Raw genomic sequence first — 7,850 nt, forward strand, 5'->3', positions numbered from 1 at the left:
GCATCGTTTGTTATTTTCTTATATTGGTCCATCTCTATCTCTTACTCTTGCAGCAACAGCATTTTTGTGATTTGATTTTAGAATGAGCTCAGAGATAAGTCATCAGCTCATAGATAAGTCACCAGCCATATCAATAACAATCCGTCCATCTTGTCATGTTGTCAGATTTAATTGTAATTTGTGAATATGTATGCCAAAACATTCCTGATTAGGATCTGCCAAATCTATAGATACAAGTTCAGTTGTTGATGAAAAAGCAGTTATAATTTAAGTTGTTGATTAATCTCCAAATTTGGGGGCTCCCCACAATCATTGTGCCCACGGCCCCCCACATGGTAGATCCGGCCCTGATTGCACCGAGTTTGAAATGTCCCCGGTGTCCCCCCCCCCCCCACGTGCCTCAAGTGAGCCAATGACGACCGTCCGGTAGATGGCAGTGCGTAACCTCAACGGAAATGGCGACAATTGACGGAAATACCCGAGTATTCCAATGGAAATTTGTGAAACTAACGTGTTACATATGTGAAAACCATTGAATTTATTGCTTGACGGGAAAAAAAAACAAGCAACGCGCCCCTCTCATGGACGAACGAGCGAAAGACGTCATTTCCGCCCACCATGGCATTTCGCGCCGAACGCCGAAAGCAAAGTTCTTATTTTTTTTATCGACTACTTTTGATCACCTGACGTCACATTTGTATAACGAGTTTGTGATTGAGCATCGATCGGCCCGATGTAATGATCGACACACGGAAGGACCACTTTGGATATCCAACGGGTCTGCTCTCATCGACCGTGTTCATGGTGATCATCGGATATCTGCGCTTCCTACCTTTGGTGAGTTGGAAGTTTTGTTTCCAAGTTGTTTTATCACAGCAGACGGAGGACAAACAATTCGCACAAACCAAATTTCCACAACTGTGAAACAACATACAGCCGTCTGAGAGGGAAGGAACGGAGAACGATCTTGGAGATAGAGACGAACGAACAATGGGGGGAGGGAGAGCGAGAGAGGGGAGGAGGGGGAGAGCGGGAGGGGAGGAGGGGCAGAACGGGAGGGGAGGAGAGCGAGAGGAGGGACAGCGGGAGAAGGGAGGGGGAGAGGAAGAGCGAGAGGGGAGGGGAGAGTGGGAGGGAGAGGGGAGGAAGGGGAGAGCGAGAGGAGGGTGGAAGGAGAGCTGGAGGGAGGGGAGGAGGGGGAGAGTGGGAAGGAGAGAGGGAGGGGGGAGAGAGAACGGGAAGGAGAGAGGGGGAGAGGGAGACGGAGAAACAGAAACGAACGAACGGACACACGAGAGAGAGACACGAACGAACCGTCTGGGAGAGAGACACGAACGGACACACGAGAGAGAGACGAACGGACACACGAGAGAGAGACGAACGGACACACGAGAGAGACACGAACGGACACACGAGAGAGAGACGAACGGACACACGAGAGAGAGACGAACGGACACACGAAAGAGAGACGAACGGACACTCGAGAGAGACACGAACGGTCTGGGAGAAAGACGAACGGACACTCGAGAGAGACACGAACGAACGGTCTGGGAGAAAGACGAACGGACACTCGAGAGAGACACGAACGAACGGTCTGGGAGAGAGACGAACGGACACTCGAGAGAGACACGAACGAACGGTCTGGGAGAGAGACGAACGGACACTCGAGAGAGACACAAACGAACCGTCAGGGAGAGAGATGAACAGACACAACAGAGACACGAACGAACGGTCTGGGAGAGAGAAGAACGGACACAAGAGAGAGACACGAACGAACCGTCAGGGAGAGAGATGAACAGACACAACAGAGACACGAACGAACCATCTGGGAGAGAGAAGAACGGACACAAGAGAGATACACTAACGAACCGTCTGGGAGAGAGACGAACGGACACCCGAGAAAGACACGAACGAACCGTCTGGGAGATAGACGAACGGACACACGAGAGAGACACTAACGAACCATCTGGGAGAGAGACGAACGGACACACGAGAAAGACACGAACGAACCGTCTGGGAGAGAGACGAACGGACACACGAGAGAGACACGAACGAACCGTCTTGGAGAGAGACGAACGGACATACGAGAGAGACAGGAACGAACCGTCTGGAAGAGAGACGAACGGACGCACGAGAGAGACAGGAACGAACCGTCTGGGAGAGAGACGAACGGACACACGAGAGAGACAGGAACGAACCGTCTGGGAGAGAGACGAACGGACACACGAGAGAGACAAATGGACACACGAGAGAGACACGAACGAACCGTCTTGGAGAGAGACGAACGGACACACGAGAGATACAGGAACGAACCGTCTGGTAGAGAGACTAACGGACGCACGAGAGAGACACGAACGAACCGTCTGGGAGAGAGACAAACGGACACACGAGAGAGACACGAACGAACCGTCTTGGTGAGACACGAACGGACACACGAGAGAGACAGGAACGAACCGTCTGGGAGAGAGACGAACGGACGCACGAGAGAGACTCGAACGAACTGTCTGGGAGAGATGAACGTACACACGAGAGAGACACGAACGAACCGTCTGGGAGAGAGACGAATGGACACACGAGAGAGACACGAACGAACCGTCTGGGAGAGAGACACGAACGAACCGTCTGGGAGAGAGACGAATGGACACAGAGACAGAGGGAACGATTGTAATATCGTTTTGTTTGTTCCATATGGAACGTAATAGTGCAAACCGATCCAGAATCATAACTCGATAGTTAAAAGAACCCCTTACCTCACGCAGTTAGTACGTGGGTGTGGAGTACTCGCTCTAAATTTGGTCGTTGTGATGTAAAATGCCATCATATTTTGTCCAAATCTGCCATTCATACCAAAATAGTAATTGTTTGTTGTTCCATCTGATTGTACATGAAAGTGTGGAAGTCACTTGTTGTTTTTGCAAGGAAGCAAAAACCAAATAATTATGCTCTTTTACATTCTGTTAAAGCTTGTGATGTTGTTTATGTTAGAGTACATTAAGACCACGAACAACAGCTGCAAATTTCATTAGTCTCAAATATATATGCGTATTTTTTTGTCATATATGTTGATATTTTTTCCGACTTATTCTCAGAATAGACTTATTTATGGTTTGAAGACATTGAATTGCATAAATGAAAAAAAATGCAAAGTGTGATATTTTCTGTTAAAATATGAACAGCAATTATTTTTGAAAAAACTTGTAACTCATCAAAAAATTCTGGTTTTGATTGAACAATTTTATTTTAACAATTTCATATATATTCTGTAAGTGTGAGAACCAGATCAAATGACAATGAAAATGTTTAAAATGAAGTGTCCAATCCATCACTTTCCAAATGACATAATCCACCCCAGAATGCTTGGCACACATGCGCAGAAACCCCGAGCAACAACGGTTATCGGGGCATGGAATGTATATCATGCGTGCCAGATGAGGATTGTTACCTAAAAAGGCTCGCAAAGCTTCTAAAAGAAGCCAGATATATTTGGAAAGTACATGCGATAAAGAGGTGTGCTTCTGCACAATGAAAGATTAGGAGAACTTTCTGGTCAACTCGCCAAAAAAGTTGATATCTTGTTACGCAAAAACTCCCGATGATGTGGCCCCATGCAATGCCGGTGGATGGTGCGTTTTACCTGACCTCCCCGATCATCCCTGTCAGTGAGTGGGCTTTCAACCTTGTTTTATTTTATTTTATTTTTTTATTTATAATTTTATAATTACGTGTGTCCCAAACCCCTTTATCGTCTTTGTTCAGCTAACCTGTCCTGACTGTCCATCCCCAATCCCTAAGATCCCTTCGGAAAGGATTAAGGAAGAGACAAGTGAATCTGTCCTGAGGCCCAATGCAGCCTCCGAATAACTCCCACAGGTTTCAGAAATTTCCAAGGTGAATCCAGCGGCCCACGAACAGCGAAGGGATGGATGGTGCCAAGGGGTACACGTCTCCTATCTATCCTAGCATTTATTAAATGTTAATCTACCCCGGGGCTTTTCAACACGCCTGTCTCTTTAAACTATCGGTTCGAGCAACCACGATTCCTGTCCCCTGTGTTTGTGTTCGTTATTAATTTGGGCCTGGCCTGCAAATTTTCTCTTGTGCTTTTGCACAATTCCGTGGCTGGGCAGCGTGGCTCCATTGGCAGGGATACCCATCTGCCTAACTCGAACTTTGGCACCCTCGGGTCGCTGAAGCTGTCTCCGAACCTACCTACTCCTTATGAACGTGGGGAATGCCCTCTCTGGCATCTTCCCCGTCGATGCCCACGTGGCATTTTGGTGCTCCGGGTCCCGTTTCCGTGGACATCTCTAGGGCGAGAAATACAATACAAATGAATTGTACCATGCAATTGTACATTTTCACGTACAAAAAATACGCCGAGCGACGTGAGACGTCCTGACTCACGTCCGTGGACGGGACGGGAAACCACAGCAAGGCAGTACACTGGTGCTCATTTTGCCGACCTCGGAAGGATGACAGGCTGAGTCAACCTCCTGGTGTATTTTAATTCAGCGGCCAACGAGGCTTGAACCCTAGGATCCCAAGCCACCACCCTCACCACTAAGCCAACACCAGGCTTATTGTTTTCTCCTGGGGCTACATGACGACAGTAGGAATAAAATAAATAAAAATGCAACAGAACGTCAGATTTATCGGACTACTCTAGACAATTGTGTCACAAGGTTTGTTCTGCACACAAGTTTTCATCGTATCCGAACAGCGAGATTGCTTCGTTTTCTGCGTGGAGAGATACGGCTGATGACATGCGCCGGCCTTGCTTGTGATTTATTCGCCGCGGAGAACCATGTCCGCTGTGCTGCGCTGCGTTGGTCACGTCACCTCACTAAAATATTTCTGATATCGAGCAGTATGCAAGTTGAATTTACATTATTGAATTTCGAAGAGGATTTAGTCTAACCAGTTATTGCCAAGTCTTCCTTCGATGTCCTCCCGATCATAATGAACGCCGGGAATTTCATCGCCATTTTCCTCTGCTTGTCCTGCTTCGGGCTCGAACTGCTAGGACCGTATTTCATTTCCAGCTGCCTGAACTTCACCTCCTGCGACTATGTTATCCGACAATTCTCCATGTGATTCAGACTAAAATCCTTCATTTCTGTCACACTCACTGTCGTTATCAGACAAATGAAAGTCCATGTCATCCATTATTCAAAACCAAATGTTCGATTTTTTTTTTTTTTTTTTTTTTTTTTTAAAGCAGAAATGAACAAAGCGATTGAGTCGACCAATCAAATGTGGAAACACACAGCCAATAGAATCACGTGGACCACCAACCCGAATAATGAACGTGCAGCCTTTGTAATCCTGTACGTGCGTCATGTGGGTTACGCCCCTTTCAGGATAATTTTTAGGGGCGTTCCCGAAGAGGTTTGTTTTTTTTATTTTACATTTTACAGAATGAGTATTGTGAAAAAACATTGTCAGATCTGAAATCATGATGAAAAACTCCTATAGGACATATATAAATGAAATTTCAGTACTTTTGTGTGTCAGGGGATCTTTTAGGCCGATAAAAGTGATAATTTGGTCCGACGGGACTTGGCGATATATAACCGCTCAGCTTCGCACACGGAACGAGCCGCTTAAGTGGCTCGTTTTCGTGCAGGTCCCGTCGAGGTATAAACTCTTGGGATTTCTGTCCGCGTGAATAATTAGGTACATCGATAATTCGGCGATCGACCCTGTAGCGCGTGGACAGAATAATTGGCTAGTTTATGATGCGTTCAGGCATCCGTGACTGGATTTTGGGGTTGGTCCGGAAAGTCACGACTGGATTGCGGCCTTCGGTGGGCGTGCGACCGTGATTTGGCTAGAACAGTTGGCCTCACGCCGAGCGTGGCAGATTCCCACAACAATATAATGCAAGTTGAATGCTTCTGTAAGAACCTTTGTCAGTCTTGTTGAAAAAAATGAGCCCATGACGTTTATGGATTGGCATGTTTAATCGATGCTTAATCTTGATTTTGTTTGTTTCGTAGTGTTGAGAGCAGTTGAACCATGCAATGTGCGATTTCGTCTCATGGAGGTTTGGAAGAACTTCTACCGAAAGATTGAACGACGGGGAAAACCCAGATTTGGGTGATAGGGCATTCAACACGTGATCATGAAACTACCCTCTTCCTGAGGAGATAAGATGAGCAATGTGGTGGAAAAAAAATACCCACTGAAGAGGTTGGACAAGTCAAACCACAGCAAGGCAAAGTCTTAACGTCGCAGTTGCATGGTGCCAGGCAGGCCAGACAAGCCTGGAGGAATGTCCTCAGCCACACTCACAAATTGCTGCTCTGCAAATACATCGTGAACTTGCCGTGGTTGCTTCAATGCACGACGAAGGCCCTGAAGGTCCACACGGCGAGTCATCTACAATATGTTTTCCATGGTGCGGGTGGGGCTCGTGCAGCCATCTTGGCTGCATCCAACGTGCACAGCTCACTTGATGAATCAAACCTGATTGCACAAACTGCTGCTACGAGGCCCCAAACTCTGCTGGGGCTGGATCTCTGGGTCACCTCTCGAGTCCTTTTCGTCTCCTTCAACCCAGTGTCGGACTCAAGCTCATACCTGCCAAGATATACCTTCTCTGCAGCTCAAGGAGTGCCTCGACTGTGTTTCCCTTTGGGTGCTGCTCTATCCACACCCTGACCTGCTTATCTTCTGACTTCGGGTAGCATGTATTTTCGATTTGTGACACATGCTGATGAACAGGCCATGAATTGAATGGAAACACACTCACTCACCTGGCTGAGACACTTTTGAAATGGTCGTTATCCAGCATTTTTCTGATATGAGCACTCACTGCCATTGTTGATTGAACTTGTCTAACGGATATCTTTTCTCCTCCAGGAATGGGGTATGGTGATCATGTGTAATATAATTATTCAAATATTCCTGATAAGGAAAAAGGGGGGAATTGTGGAAGAAAATATTTATATTAATGTAGTCTCAATTATAATTGTTGCTGGTGCTTTATAATTTTAATTTTTATACTATAAATCGAATTGGCTGTCAGTTATGCTTCCTTTTAGCCAAGAGTCTTTTGACCTAAATGTTGATAAAAGGAATGTCTTGCTATGGAACAAGGTGACCTGGTTGATAACACTGCAACTTTTGCCATGATTATGTCATTCGCTTTTCACCTAGTGGACACGTATTGCAGTTTGAGTTATTTTGCCTAATGCCCTAATGCTTATCAGCCCCCTCCACTCCCTGCTAAGAACATATAAATGCCAGGAAATGTAATCTTAGTTTAGTGCAAATCATTGTAGATGTTTACCATCTCGGTGGCTTGGACTCCATAGTACTATGTTAATAAAAATTATCTGATGTAATGTACTTTCCGTTGTGGGCAGTGAATTAATTGTTGCTTTCATTTGAGTAACAGGATTTACATCTCGTCGGTTAAAACGTTAACTGCAAAATACGGAACGGACCTCGCACGCGGCGTCCCATGAAGCCGGCGCGGTTTCCGAAATAACTCTGTCCGTTACACGACCCACGTCTCCCGTCTGGGTTGATCTGTATCCCATTTCCTCATGGGCACTCGCACATACTATGTTACTCGCAGTCTGCACACACTCCTGGACAATCATACTGGGGGCTCGTGTTAGCCCAAGAGACCCCGGAGCCTCTACCCCCTCCCAAACTTGGCCTTTTCCCCTTCCCATAATGACCCTGCTTCACTTCGCACAGCCTTAGCTTTACTGGACCCACCTGGTCATGGTCTGCTTCGAGGGAGCGTATTCTCTCCCTCTGTTCCTGAAGGAGGCCATCGTGACTCTTACATCGGGTCTCCATACACTTCACAAGCTCCACCTTAATGTCCCTTACCT

General features: G+C 46.6%; 1 long non-coding RNA gene across 1 annotated transcript; it reads left to right on the forward strand.

Moving 5' to 3' along the window:
* The first annotated feature begins 477 nt into the window (after positions 1-477).
* Positions 478-7,353, forward strand: LOC147012804 (uncharacterized). The gene is made up of 2 exons (XR_015050953.1): positions 478-837; positions 6,000-7,353. It is a non-coding gene; the product is annotated as an uncharacterized LOC147012804 (long non-coding RNA).
* The last annotated feature ends 497 nt before the right edge of the window (positions 7,354-7,850 follow it).

Source organism: Eptatretus burgeri, chromosome 14 (genome assembly GCF_056783735.1).
Source record: "Eptatretus burgeri isolate ZD-2024b chromosome 14, Ebu_testis_v1, whole genome shotgun sequence".
Classification (NCBI taxonomy): domain Eukaryota; kingdom Metazoa; phylum Chordata; class Myxini; order Myxiniformes; family Myxinidae; genus Eptatretus; species Eptatretus burgeri.